The 15,311-nt window shown below is 39.2% G+C and overlaps 1 long non-coding RNA gene across 3 annotated transcripts in view; it reads left to right on the forward strand.

The window, feature by feature from the left end:
- The window catches only part of LOC123371589, a 122,716-nt gene extending 115,619 nt beyond the window's left edge, over positions 1–7,097 (forward strand). Inside the window, exon 7 of one of the 3 annotated variants that reach the window (XR_006579855.1) lies at positions 6,904–7,097. This is a non-coding gene — a long non-coding RNA (uncharacterized LOC123371589). The remainder of the gene's footprint in view (positions 1–6,903) is intronic. The other 2 variants (XR_006579854.1, XR_006579856.1) reach the window with 2 other exon arrangements.
- Positions 7,098–15,311: the final 8,214 nt, after the last annotated feature.

A 15,311-nucleotide genomic window follows, 5' to 3' on the forward strand; every position in this document is an offset into this window, starting at 1 on the left:
CAGTGAGGTGGCCAAGTTTGCAGATGATACTAAACTTCTCAAGATAGTTAAGACCAAAGCAGATTGTGAAGAACTTCAAAAAGATCTCACAAAACTAAGTGATTGGGCAACAAAATGGCAAATGAAATTTAATGTGGATAAGTGTAAAGTAATGCACATTGGAAAAAATAACCCCAACTATACATACAACATGATGGGGGCTAATTTAGCTACAACGAGTCAGGAAAAAGATCTTGGCGTCATCGTGGATAGTTCTCTGAAGATGTCCACGCAGTGTGCAGAAGCGGTCAAAAAAGCAAACAGGATGTTAGGAATCATTAAAAAGGGGATAGAGAATAAGACTGAGAATATATTATTGCCCTTATATAAATCCATGGTACGCCCACATCTCGAATACTGTGTACAGATGTGGTCTCCTCACCTCAAAAAAGATATTCTAGCACTAGAAAAGGTTCAGAAAAGGGCAACTAAAATGATTAGGGGTTTAGAGAGGGTCCCATATGAGGAAAGATTAAAGAGGCTAGGACTCTTCAGCTTGGAAAAGAGAAGACTAAGGGGGGACATGATAGAGGTATATAAAATCATGAGTGATGTTGAGAAAGTGGATAAGGAAAAGTTATTTACTTATTCCCATAATACAAGAACTAGGGGTCACCAAATGAAATTAATAGGCAGCAGGTTTAAAACAAATAAAAGGAAGTTCTTCTTCACGCAGCGCATAGTCAACTTGTGGAACTCCTTACCTGAGGAGGTTGTGAAGGCTAGGACTATAACAATGTTTAAAAGGGGACTGGATAAATTCATGGTGGCTAAGTCCATAAATGGCTATTAGCCAGGATGGGTAAGAATGGTGTCCCTAGCCTCTGTTCGTCAGAGGATGGAGATGGATGGCAGGAGAGAGATCACTTGATCATTGCCTGTTAGATTCACTCCTTCTGGGGCACCTGGCATTGGCCACTGTCGATAGACAGATACTGGGCTAGATGGACCTTTGGTCTGACCCGGTACGGCCTTTCTTATGTTCTTATGTTCACTGGAAAGATTAGAATCAGATTAGTAGGGATCTGAAGAGGGACTTGAAAGGGAGCAAGCTACTTGGCATTCGTGAAAAGGGGGTGCTGTTACAAGAGCAAGGCACAGCACCTAAAAAGGCACACAGCACTGAGTGGTGAGGGAGAGGAAATAAGAGCTGAGGCATTTATATTTTTAGATATTTATAGAGGACAGATAGGGTGCATCATTGTAATTTCTGTGCACTGAGGCATGCATAGGACAAGGAATAAATTGAGTAATCAATAGCAAAAATTGAAACTGTGCTCAGATACAGAAATTAATTTGTTTTGGCTTGTTCATTCTTTTTGTGTTCAGTTTTGCAATATTTGAGCAATTGAATTTTACTTGCATGAATGCTTGTAGAGACCAAATTTTATACACATATACCTGAGCTCTTTGGCACAGGACATTTTTAAACTCACATTAGTATTTGCTCTGGAGAACACCCCCTCACACAATTACTTTGTGAGAATGTGATGACAGAAAGTTAAATTCTGCATCCAGATAATTGCTCTTACAGCGGTTTCATATTTATAGGAAAGATGCCTTGGGGAAGGCCTGCGTGGGCCAGAAAGGAAATGGTTTAACAATGTCTCTCTAATCGTGTTTATTCACTGTCTCAAATTCACACTGGCTTCAAACCCTCTTGGCTCCTCCTGGGTATCTAGTAATACCATGTGATTTATATAACCAGTCATGACTAACAACTACAGATGGGGCGTAGCCTTAGGCCCTTCATTTTCAGCTTTACCACATTTCTATGAAAATTTCCCCAGTTTTGGAAAAGCAAATATTTGGGGTTTAGCCATTTTTAACCCAAATTTTGCAAGTATTGTCTGGAATTCCCTGCACCTGGCTCCTCCCTTGCAGAGTCCTCATCGAATGGCACAGTGCAGAGTAACTTCCACTTGATGTTGGCTGCTGTGCAGAGGGGGAGGAAGCCAAACAGTGGGCTGGGTCCTGGCAACTGAGAGGGCTCCCTGTCTGTCTCACAGTGGTTGAGGGAAATGGGTGATAGTTCACAACTGCTATCCCTGCTGGACAGAGCTCCTTCCTGACCCCAGCCCTTCAACCCAGCCCCATCGATTTCTTCTGTGTAGCAGGGAATGAGATAGGCCAATAGCCAGATCCCAGTAGCCAAGACTATCTGACCACTTAAGCAACAGACCTACAGGGAGTGGAAGACAACCATCAACCCCCTGCCTGTTGCTCCTTCATTTTAAGTTTTTGCTGATTTTCACCCATTTTTAATATTTTTTATAAACACCGATAAATTCCCAGGAAATGTTAAACAAAACTAAAACCAAAAGGCCTTACCTCCAGTGCACTATGGCTACTTTTGTGCCATGCTACTACTATCAGTCCCCAATGTACTCCCCAGGAAGGATCACTCTAGTGCAAGGGAGAGCCTATGGTTGTGTAAAGCTAATTTAGGGGCTGGAATGCCACATGTTCTCCCCGTTCCCAGACTAGCAGGGGGAAGGGAATGTTGCTGCAGAAATGAGGGATAGGCCCACCAAAGTGATCTTAGGCTGTGTTTTTGATATTCCCTAGCAATTAAAGGCTCGCATAAATTAGAGGAGCCCTCAGGCTGCTGTAACCCAGCCCAGGAGGAATAGCATGCACAGAGCAGAACCAATATTAGGGCAATGCAGAGGAGAGATTTAAGCTACTTTTGCACACTATGTTCTGACTTGTGTTCTATGCATTCTGCCTGTACCCAATACCTGGTCCATTGAGTATCAAATACTCCCAGTAAACTCTTTGCCATCATTTTCTAAAAGTAAAACAATAAAACAAAAATACCCAAGAAAAAACCCCAACAACACAACTTACAAAAATTGGTCATGTGTATTTGACTAGTGAATTAATTAGAAGAAATTACAATATACAGTCACTGCTCTGGACCACAGCTTTCTCCTTCTGTAAAACGGGAATGGTGATAAAGAGCTTTGAGGAAAGTGCAAAGAGAAGTATGATCCCATCCTGCAAGCTGTTCCAGATTCTAGAAGAACCCTTGCACTCACCCAAATGGAACTACTTGCAGTTAATTTGGCCTAGCTCCAGAAGGACTCAGGCTACTGTCCATAGACTGGTCCAAACTCTGTTTCTTTGTGATCATATTCCCTGTATATAGGCTTTGTCCAATTTGTTCTCATTTCATTTTTGTTTATTTCATTTTATGGGCATTTCTAACACATATATTAATATTCTATCATTCTCATTTGAATTCTGTGGTCACCTTTTGAAATACAAAACATAGAGGGCCTGATTCAGCTCCCATTGACTTCAAGAGGATCTGCATAGGCACTATAAACCTAGCTGCAGCAAAGCACTTAAGCACATGCTTGATGTAACGGGTTTGATCTCAGAACCCACCTTGGGACTGTCATCTAATGTGCTGAGGCTACCTCTGAGCCTGTTTTCTCTGCCAGTTTGGGCCTGCAGAACCCTGCCTTGTTGAACCAGACATGCCAGTCTGCTCCAGCACATACCCAGGGTCTGAACCACGCGCCCCAAAGCTGCAGACTTAACTGAAAACAGCTTAAGAAGTGCTCCTGTCTCCAGCACCCAGACACCCAGCTCCCGATGGGATCCAAATCCCAAATGAATCCGTTTTACTCTGTATAATGCTTATACAGGGTAAACTCATAAATTGTTCGCCCTCTATAATACTGATAGAGAGATATGCACAGCTGTTTGCTCCCCCAGGTATTAATCACTTACTCTGGGTTAATTAATAAGCAAAAGTGATTTTATTAAGTATAAAAAGTAGGACTTAAGTGGTTTCAAGTAATAACAGATAGAACAAAGTAAGTTACCAAGCAAAATAAAACAAAATATGCAAGTCTAAGCCTAATACATTTAAGAAACTGAATACAGGTAAATCTCACCCTCAGAGATGTTCCAATAAGCTTCGTTCACAGACTGGACTCTTTCCTAGTCTGGGCCCAATCCTTTCCCCTGGTACAGTTCTTGTTAGCTCCAGCTCAGGTCACATGGTAACTAGGGTATTTCTCATGACTGGAACTCTCTTTGTTCTGTTCCACCCCCTTATATAGCTTTGGCACAAGGCAGGAATCGTTTGTCTCTCTGGGTCCTCACCCCTCCTTCTAATGGAAAAGTACCAGGTTTAAGATGGATTCCAGTACCAGGTGACATGGTCACATGTCCTGTGAGACCCCAAGCCTTCATTCTTCCTGGCCTGACTCACAGGAAGGCTTGCAAGTAAACAGAGCTATTTACAGGCAATTGTCCTAGTTGATGGGAGCCATCAAGATTCCAAGCCACCATTAATGGCCCACACTTTGCATAATTACAATAGGACATTAGAGTTATATTTCATATTTCTAGTTTCAGATACAAGAATGATAGATTTATATAAATATACTCAGTAGATTACAAGCTTTGTAATGATACTTTACAAGAGACCTTTTGCTTTAAGCATATTCCAGTTGTATTATAGTCACACTCATTAGCATATTGTCATAAAATCATATGGAGTGCAACCTCACACTTGAGTCTTGGCTTCAATGGGTCTTAACCAGGTGCTTAAAGCTAAGGGCTTGGCTACACTTACAAATTTGCAGCGCTGCAGCAGGGTGTGAAAACACACCCTCTCCAGCGCTGCAAATTGCGGCGCTGCAAAGCGCCAGTGTGGTCAAAGCCCCAGCGCTGGGAGCGTGGCTCCCAGCGCTGTACATTATTCCCCACAGGGAGGTGGAGTATGGACAGCGCTGGGAGAGCTTTCTCCCAGCGCTGGCGCTTTGACTACACTTAGCGCTTCAAAGCGCTGCCGCGGCAGCGCTTTGAAGTGTAAGTGTAGCCAAAGCCTCATTAAGGATTTTACTGAATAAGATTAGGATTACTCACATGCTGAAAGTTGAGCATATTTTCCTGTGAATAAAATAGAGGCTATGAACATTTTGTTTTGCTCACAAAAATCTATATGTGAGACTCTTTTTACCATTCAGCATCACATAAGGTAGTGTGATAGAGTTGAATGTATTATTTACCAGTCTTGATTGCTGTAAAGTTGGTGGTTGATTGCTATAATATTTACCATAGCAATGGATTATATGGCATTTTCATAGCTTTTGCTATAAAAATAAATCCTTCTTCTCACTCTGCTGAGGCCCAGCTGTGGGACATGATGTGGAACGAAAACTCATATTGAAGGATGCAATTAAAATAGTAGATGAAGACTCTTGAAATAATTAATAGCATTGACATAAGGGATGCCTTATAAAAGCACATCACTATTCAACATTCTAATTGTTGGTGGTTGAGAATAAAAAGGCTTAAGTCTGCATGTGAGTACAATGGAGATACATTTGTGTCTAAAATGAAGTACATAGTCCTTATCCACAAGTATCGTTGTGACAATTCACAGGAATGGAATTTTAATATATTGTGGGAAAATAGTAGCAAGCCATGTATCTTTCACCATTGTAGAGAGAGAGATCTTACTTCATTAAAGATAAAAGATAGACAAGAATGATAAAAATGGGGCAAGATCTTGAAATTATTTCCCCAAACTTTAAAATGCTTCTATCTGGCAGCATGGAAACATCTGGTGGATGGCTTTCACGATTTCAATATGTTATTAACATGTACTGATCATGTGTACAGTTTGACTACTAACAAACCTAGTCCAAACCTGCTATGAAGAGATTTAAGATCCAGATGCAGGATCTGACTTTCCTTTAGGAACAAGAACAGAGGCGCTTTCAGAAAGAATAGGAGATTTGAAAACAAACTGTTCAAGCCCAGGCTGAATATACCATTATTTATGCCTTGTCCTGTCAAATTTTCTATGGGACTTTGGGGAGTAAAAAAATGGGTGAAAGGTGAATATTAGACATATTCCACAGCATAAGGGGGGGGGGAATCATATTTTTACCCCACTTAAGCTCTTGAGCAGAAGCTCTAACACTTGATGATGTGACTGGTGGCAAATACCTCTCTCGAAGATTCTATTTTGTAAAGATTCATTCGGAGACCATCTGGTAGTCAGATTGTCAGCCAGAGTGTGCATCATACTGGTCAGATATACTGCTGATTGGAGTGCTTTGTTTGAGCCACAACATTCCCACAACATTCCTACAGGTGACTTGTTACTGAATAAAATATGGAAGCCTGGTAATTTATGCAAAAGGGCACCACTATGTTTGCCTGTGAGAATGTGCATCAACTTTCTTTTGATCAGAAGAAGGGTCAGTCTTATAGCCCGGAACTCCAAAGTATGTGTGTGAGATATGTGTTCTTTTGGCTTTTGATATTGGGTTATCAGCTGAGTGTGCCTATCAAAGCTGGATGCTCTAAGTGTGATATCACTCACTTTTTCTTTCACATTGGCCAATGTGACACTGTACAGAATATGTAAGCACTTTATAATATTAATATCAATATTACAAAATTGCAACGAATCATGCCAGATATGCCATCTAAGGTATCTGTGAAAAATGTTAGAATTGGCCAAGTATGCTAATCTTGTTTATATGTTTGTATCACCTTTGTATTATGAGTTATACATATGCATGGTATATCTATGTGTTTCTTGGTGATAGCCCCAGACACATTGGCATCAGCACTGAACCTGCTGGATGGCCTATCAAGAGTCATCAGCTGTACAAAGAACCCCTTGAAAGAAGCCAGGGGTTACACCTTATGATTCATCAGGACTCAAAGGGGCATGCTTCTGGACAGGGGACTCCAAGGTTTTTCCATGGCATGTGCTGTGAAGCTTGTGTTTGGGACACTGGAAGTACAAGCCACATGGCAAAAAGAATATAAAGGGCAGCTGCATCATATCCATTTTTTATTCATTCCTGTTTCTTACCTCTGTAGTGACTTTTCTACAAACAAAGCTCTGAACAAAGGACTGAATGACCCATCCAAGCTGTGGATGTATTCCAGAGAGATTTTAAAGCCAGCAAACTCACCAATACTGCTAAGAACCTGATATATGGACTTTGAAGTCTCTTTATGTATCTGAGTGCTTTATCATTGAACAACTTTCTTCTAGTTCTTTTTTCTCTATAATAAACCTGAATTTTAGACACTAAAGGATTGGCTGTCAGCATGGTATTTTGGGTAATATCCAAACTAATATTGGCCTGGTAACATGGCTGACCCTTTGGGATCAGAAGAACATTTTGAATAGTGAGCAGAGTTTTTAAATAACTTCTCACTGTACTGGACCCATGTGCTGCTTGGGAGCCAGAGAATTGGAATGCAATAAATGGAGCTGTGTGATTTCTTTTTTCATTCTCTTGATAACCAGTGTGCGGGATCAGAAACACAGTTTGTGACTGGTTGGTGAGTTTACAGTGTTACTACCAAAACTAGTGGTTATCTGCTCTCCTTTTTGCAGCCTGCCCTGACCGTGGCATTTTCAGTGAGCGCTGTCCCAGTCACACAAGGTCACTGCCAATACACTGTTCTGTCTGTATAGTTTCACAGAGTTTAAGACCAGAAGGGACCATTAGATCTAATTTGACCTGCAGAGCATAGGTCATTAAAAATTTCACCCAATGACCATTGTATTGAGCCCAATAACTTGTATGTGTGACTTAAGCATATCTTGGGATTGGCAGATCTTCCAGAAAAGCATCCAATATTGATCTGAAGACATCAAGAGATGGAGAATCCACCACTTCCCTTGGTAGTTTGTTCTAAGAGTTAATCACCCTTGCTGTTAAAAGTTTTTTTTCAGAGGGTGCAAGAAGTCTGGTTCTATAGCTACTGGGATTATAGCAATGTTAATCTATTTATATGGTATGCAAAAAAGAAACAATCTTCAAACAGTGAAAGGAATGCTGCCAGGGGGACAGATACTTAAATTACTAATCAGTTTTTACTCACTCCAAACACAGAGTGTATAATCCTAACCCATTGCAGACAATGGTAGTTTTGCAATTGACATCAGTGGGGCCAGGATTTCACTTGGGGAGGTTTTTTATGCAGCATAAAAACAACTCAAACTTGTTGAGTTTAGTTCCTACTTGTTGTTAGCATACTCATCCTCGAAAGTAGCACAAATTCTACATGAGATGCTTCAATGTTGCTGTATTGTACAAAGTAATGGACAATCCTTTAAAACAGATACAATTAATAATCTTGCATGGGTGATTTTAATTAGATATTCTTGGTATAAAACAACAATTATGTGAATTTTTTTGTTATTAAAGTTATTAGACAGAAAGATGCACTGGTTGCAACATTTATTTGTATGATTTTGGTAAGGAGAACTACATCTTATATCTGTAATTTAACTTACCAATACTCATTGTAAAATAATTTTACATTTCTAATTTCTTATGATGTTTATTGCTCTGTACTCTGTAGATGAACAACAAAATATATAGAATATAGTTTGTATTTTAAAAGGAGCAAGATTGTTAAGGTTATATATGTATTGTGTATTCTAGGCCATTACCCTTTCCATATTCAAGCTCACTACTTTCATGTTGCCCATAAAATGTGAACAAACAAAACAATCTTATAACTCAAAACTAATCCTTATTCTAGGCTTTCCAGGACAGTCTGTCTTCTCCATTTTGTCTCTTAGGATCCATGTTTATTCTCCTCAGTAACATTAAACATGACTCATTTTGGAGGGTCAAGCCTTTATACTGTAAGCATTTCAAGTTTTTTTCAGGAAATTCACTCCTATCTAGAGGGCCACTACAAGGCCTGTGTGGTATTTAAATCCTCAAATTAAGTCTTAAGTACTGTGAATATTACACTGTGGCTTATATAGCACTGAGTACATTGTCAACACCTACATAATAATAATGATAAATACCAGTAAAAGGAAATAATATTAATGGGTTTATAAAAAGGATGGTTGAAACAGAAGTTGCCAAAAGAGTTAGATTACTAACTATAAGTTCTCTATTTTATTAATTGTTTAGACCTTATCAGTAAAGGTGAAATTAGTCAATTCTGATATTTCTAATAAGACTTTTATTGTACAGTTCTAGTGTGGAGTACTTTTCCTATACACAAGTCTTTCATTGACACATCACATGAGAAATGGAAGGCGTGGGCCCTTTTTAAAGACACCATAATAGAGGCCCAACTTCAATGTATACCCCAAATTAAGAAAAACAGTAAGAGAACTAAAAAAGAGCCACCGGGGCTTAACAACCATGTAAAAGAAGCAATGAGAGATAAAAAGACTTCCTTTAAAAAGTGGAAGTCAAATCCTAGTGAGGCAAATAGAAAGGAGCACAAACACTGCCAACTTAAGTGCAAGAGTGTAATAAGAAAAGCCAAAGAGGAGTTTGAAGAACGGCTAGCCAAAAACTCCAAAGGTAATAACAAAATGTTTTTTAAGTTACATCAGAAGCAGGAAGCCTGCTAAAACAACCAGTGGGGCCCCTTGATGATCAAATTCAAAAAGGAGCGCTTAAAGATGATAAAGTCATTGCGGAGAAACTAAATGGATTCTTTGCTTCAGTCTTCACGGCTGAGGATGTTAGGGAGATTCCCAAACTGAGCTGGCTTTTGTAGGTGACAAATCTGAGGAACTGTCACAGATTGAAGTGTCACTAGAGTGAGGTTTTGGAATTAATTGATAAACTCAACATTAACAAGTCACCGGGACCAGATGGCATTCACCCAAGAGTTCTGAAAGAACTCAAATGTGAAGTTGCGGAACTATTAACTAAGGTTTGTTAACCTGTCCTTTAAATCGGCTTCGGTACCCAATGACTGGAAGTTAGCTAATGTAACGCCAATATTTAAAAAGGGCTCTAAGGGGTGATCCCGGCAATTACAGACCGGTAAGTCTAACGTCGGTACCGGGCAAATTAGTTGAAACAATAGTAAAGAATAAAATTGTCAGACACATAGAAAAACATAAACTCTTGAGCAATAGTCAACATGGTTTCTGTAAAGGGAAATCGTGTCTTACTAATCTATTAGAGTTCTTTGAAGGGGTCAACAAACCTGTGGACAAGGGGGATCCGGTGGACATAGTGTACTTAGATTTCCAGAAAGCCTTTGACAAGGTCCCTCACCAAAGGCTCTTACGTAAATTAAGCTGTCATGGGATAAAAGGGAAGGGTCCTTTCATGGATTGAGAACTGGTTAATGGACAGGGAACAAAGGGTAGGAATTAATGGTAAAATTCTCAGAATGGAGAGGGGTAACTAGTGCGTGTTCACCAAGGGTCAGTCCTAGGACCAATCCTATTCAATTTATTCATAAATGATCTGGAGAAAGGGGTAAACAGTGAGGTGGCAAAGTTTGCAGATGATACTAAACTACTCAAGATAGTTAAGACCAAAGCAGATTGTGAAGAACTTCAAAAAGATCTCACAAAACTAAGTGATTGGGCAACAAAATGGCAAATGAAATTTAATGTGGATAAATGTAAAGTAATGCACATTGGAAAAAATAACCCCAACTATACATACAACATGATGGGGGCTAATTTAGCTACAACGAGTCAGGAAAAAGATCTTGGAGTTATCGTGGATAGTTCTCTGAAGATGTCCACGCAGTGTGCAGAGGCGGTCAAAAAAGCAAACAGGATGTTAGGAATCATTAAAAAGGGGATAGAGAATAAGACTGAGAATATATTATTGCCCTTATATAAATCCATGGTACGCCCACATCTCGAATACTGTGTACAGATGTGGTCTCCTCACCTCAAAAAAGATATTCTAGCACTAGAAAAGGTTCAGAAAAGAGCAACTAAAATGATTAGGGGTTTAGAGAGGGTCCCATATGAGGAAAGATTAAAGAGGCTAGGACTCTTCAGTTTGGAAAAGAGAAGACTACGGGGGGACATGATAGAGGTATATAAAATCATGAGTGATGTTTGAGAAAGTGGATAAGGAAAAGTTATTTACTTATTCCCATAATACAAGAACTAGGGGTCACCAAATGAAATTAATAGGCAGCAGGTTTAAAACAAATAAAAGGAAGTTCTTCTTCACGCAGCGCACAGTCAACTTGTGGAACTCCTTACCTGAGGAGGTTGTGAAGGCTAGGACTATAACAATGTTTAAAAGGGGACTGGATAAATTCATGGTGGCTAAGTCCATAAATGGCTATTAGCCAGGATGGGTAAGAATGGTGTCCCTAGCCTCTGTTCGTCAGAGGATGGAGATGGATGGCAGGAGAGAGATCACTTGATCGTTGCCTGTTAGGTTCACTCCCTCAGGGGCACCTGGCATTGGCCACTGTCGGTAGACAGATACTGGGCTAGATGGACCTTTGGTCTGACCTGGTACGGCTGTTCTTATGTTCTTATGTACCTGCCAGTTACAAATATGACAGATGCATTTAATTAAGTGGAGTCCATTAATAAGAACTTACATGTCATGTTACGATATGGAAAGTCTTAGTCATCATCAAGGAATATATAAAAGGAGAAACAGTTTTGCAGTTAGATGGTTTCCTTGTTTTTGCTTTGTCACACAGATGATCCAAGCTATAGAATGCAAATATAAGTCTTGCAATGAAAAGTGTTTTTTGCAATAACTGTGCCATTTAGGACATTCTCTGATTATAGAAGGGCCAGATTCACCAATGGTATAAAAGGGAAGCACAAAGCCCTCCATTGTGCTTGACTCGTATGGGGATGCATGGGGAAACTGGCCAGCTGAGTGGCTGGGAGATCTGGGCTCTGCAAGGTCAGAACGGAAGGTCCATTTTGTGATGGGTTGGGGAAGGGGAACTGTTGATGCATACGCATAAAGATATAATGATTTCAGTGCCCCATGAAACTGGCCAGGAGGGGCTGCTGTGTGGGTGCCCCTAACCCTGACTCTGGAATGAATTTTACCTCCCTAGCCTCCTCACATCTTATTCGTAAAGAGTCCAAACACACAGGCTTTGTACGGGCAAAGTAAAATTTCTGCACAAAAGAATAAAATACAAATCACAGAAGGTGAGAAAAAGAATTTTCTTAAACAACAGAGCAAAAACAAAAAAGCACCCCCCAATGAATTACTCATTTTCCTTAATGTGGTTACTGCATAAGTGATCTTTATAGGATTATGAAATAGATTCTGACCACAATGTGTGGGCATGTATAACTTTGCCTGACTTAGGGCCTCATATGGCAAAACTTGACTTATGGTCAGTAGTCCCTTTGGCTGCAATAACCTACTCACGTGAATTAGGGGTTATAAGGCTCAAAGTCTCCGATTTATAATCAGAAATAAAACAGGTTGCTCCAGAAAAATGTATTTGAACAAGTTTTTTAACCACTTTGGCTTGTTCACCCTTCCTTTTTAATTAAAATCTAATTTCTGAGGATCTGATTTTTTTTATATAGTTAAAAGTAAGTTAAACATCTGCTATGAAAACATTTAAAAAAGAATATAGTTGTATCCATTTTCAAAACCAGACTATTTAAATAATGAATGATGTTCACTTCCTCAGAATGTGTAAATGTCCTTTACTTAGAGTTAAACTGTCAACAGCTGAAAGACAATACCATTGACATGTACCTGGCACTAGTTACTCAGGTTTATTTTTTCCTGGAAAGCTGTTTGGGGCGACAGAGTGGCGTCCGGGTTTCCCAGGTTGTTGTGCTGACAAACTGCAGTGGTGGTAAAGGCAGGGAGTCTGACAAAATCTCATTAATCATTTTAAATTAAATCCAACATTCCTCTCCAACACTGCCAAGAAGAAAGCTAAACTTTTACAAATGAAAATTCCCTCTGAAAAGATTCGATATCCTGTGCTTGTTGCTCTCTAAATATATATATTTGACACACACACACAGAGGAAATAATATTATTTCTAATCCTAAAAAAACAACTGTGGGGCTGATTGTCAGACATGCTGAGCTCCTTCAGGTCCTGTTGATTTTAATGGGAGCTATGGGTGCACAGCATCCCATTTGAAAAGCAGATCCTCTTTGTTTAGTTAATATTTCCACAGAATCACAGTAATAAAAACTTTGAAAAAGCTGTTAAGCAAATATGGAAATTTACTTTAAAAAAAAATGGAAAAACTTCCACATGAGGGTAGGAAATTTTCTTTGTAACAGTTTTATATCCCCCCTTTTTAGTTTGAAGGAGTAAGAAAGGAAACTTACAAACCAATTAACAATGTTGGCATACACTGTAAAATGATGTAGTAACAGAAATGTGTACATTTCAAATATAGGAAAGAGATTTTTTTCCACAACTAATGTTAGCTGAAATATATTATGCTTTTACTCATGCATATTCCATACTAATAAAATATATCTTAAATTTTCATCTGATTAATTATATCAAAAGATTTAGAATGTTTTTTATTTTAGTTGCTAAAATCACTATTGAAGGATTGTAGATAGATCATACAATTTTGTATATTATAGCTCTTTAAACCAAAATGAAATCATAGCATGCCTATGGGAGATGCAGGAAATCTTTCAAGTCTGTCCTTTGTCCATTTTAATAGTGCTTTTGAGATTAGAGCAAAAGATTTTACAACAGCAGAAAGCTAGTCATCAACCTTAATGCTTATTAGTTTTGATACTTATTTGAAATATGTTAAAAGAAAAAAAATTTAAAAACCTTTACTTTGATTTTCAACAGTATTTCAATAGAAGGGAAGTAAATCTGATTTTTAAAATACTTACAGCTGTGTAACTCTGTGCCTTTTCTAAACGAAAATAGTGCATCAGTGTTGCCAAGGATTGAAAATGGTTTCAGATTTGCTTCTTGTAACATAGTTCACTTTATAAAAAGGAGTAGATTCCACAATGACAAGCTTAGATACAAAAAACCCACCATTATGAAAATAACAGTTCTTGCTGACAAATTATTGTATGTAAATGTATTGTATATACATTACAGAAAGGAGTTAGTGATGCTTATTTGCTGAGTTGGGCATTTCATTCTTCTAAATGCTTAGTCTCAAATTGTGTACAATTTTCTCAATGATTTTCAGTGTGGACCAATATTGTTTTATAATTGGTCTCACCTGAAAGGTGATTTTTATTTTAAAGTTTCAAGAAAATTAAACTGGTTTTGACTGGCAACTTCTATTCCCAACTGCAAAATAGACCTATTTTATACTTAAAATATGTTCATTTTTTTTGCATCATGATAACTCAGACAGCTTCATTTTATTTTAGAATGTCAAATTTGGCATAAATCTGTGATCTTCAGTGATGGATAGTAGCTATGCAAGTTAGTAACAAGTGGTATTGAAAAAAAAAACTTAGACATTAGAAGAGATTGAAGATGACATACTGAGCATGTGCAGTACATCATATTCTTTAATGAAATAAGTACATGACATTCCACACTGACACACACACTAGTTTCATCTGGATGTATGCAGAACAGTTGTGCTTGTGCCACATTCGAGTGTATGGCTGAAGCCACCATGGTGAAAGATTTAAAACGTGGTCTCTCAGAGTATGTTTTATAGGGCTCTGACCTGGGTCTTGCTCTGAATCCCCTCCCCCCGTCCATATACCAGAACTTTCACTCAAATTTAGTGGTACTTTCAACCTGGTCTAGCTGGCAGAGCTGGGCATATGGATTAAAGAGAGCGTTACTCACCCTGTGCAGTAACTGAGGTTCTTTAAAATATGTGTCCCTATGGGTGCTCCATTGTAGGTGTGGCAGCACCCCCTGCAGCTGGGATCAGAGATCTTCACCAGCTGTGCCTGACGGACTTCACATGTGCACCTCCTCTCTCCTGTGCTGTGTGTGGGATGTGTATATAGCACTGTATGGTCTGACTGCCCCCAGTTCCGTCTCTGCCGCAGAGCTTTTTTTTTTTTTTTTTTTGCTTCAAAGCAGAGGGGAGGAGGGCAGGGAGTGGAGCACACATAGGGGGGCACATCTTGATGAACCTCAGTTACTGCACAGAGTGAGTAACCCTCTCTTCTTTGAGTGGTGTCCCCTGTGGGTGCTCCACTGTAGGTGACTATAAAGCAGTGCCCCTATTTGGAAGGCTGGGATTTGGATCAACATGTACTGCTGACGATCTGATAGCATGTCCAAGGAGAATGTGCACAACAGTGTAGTGCCAGGCGAACGTGTCTGTCGATGCCCATGTGACAGCCTTACAAATGTCATCAATGGGGACATTATTAAGAAAGGCAATTGAGGTAGATAATGATCATGTGGAATGTGTTCTGACTGAGGTAGAAGGTTGTCTATCATGGAGTTTGTAAGATAAACATATACACTGTGACATCCATTTAGAGAGGCATTGTTTAGATATAGTTTTGCCTCTGGATCTTTTGGTGGTGGAGAGGAATACTCATGGCAATTTCCAGAAGG

This window comes from Mauremys mutica, chromosome 5 (assembly GCF_020497125.1).
Source record: "Mauremys mutica isolate MM-2020 ecotype Southern chromosome 5, ASM2049712v1, whole genome shotgun sequence".
NCBI lineage: Eukaryota > Metazoa > Chordata > Testudines > Geoemydidae > Mauremys > Mauremys mutica.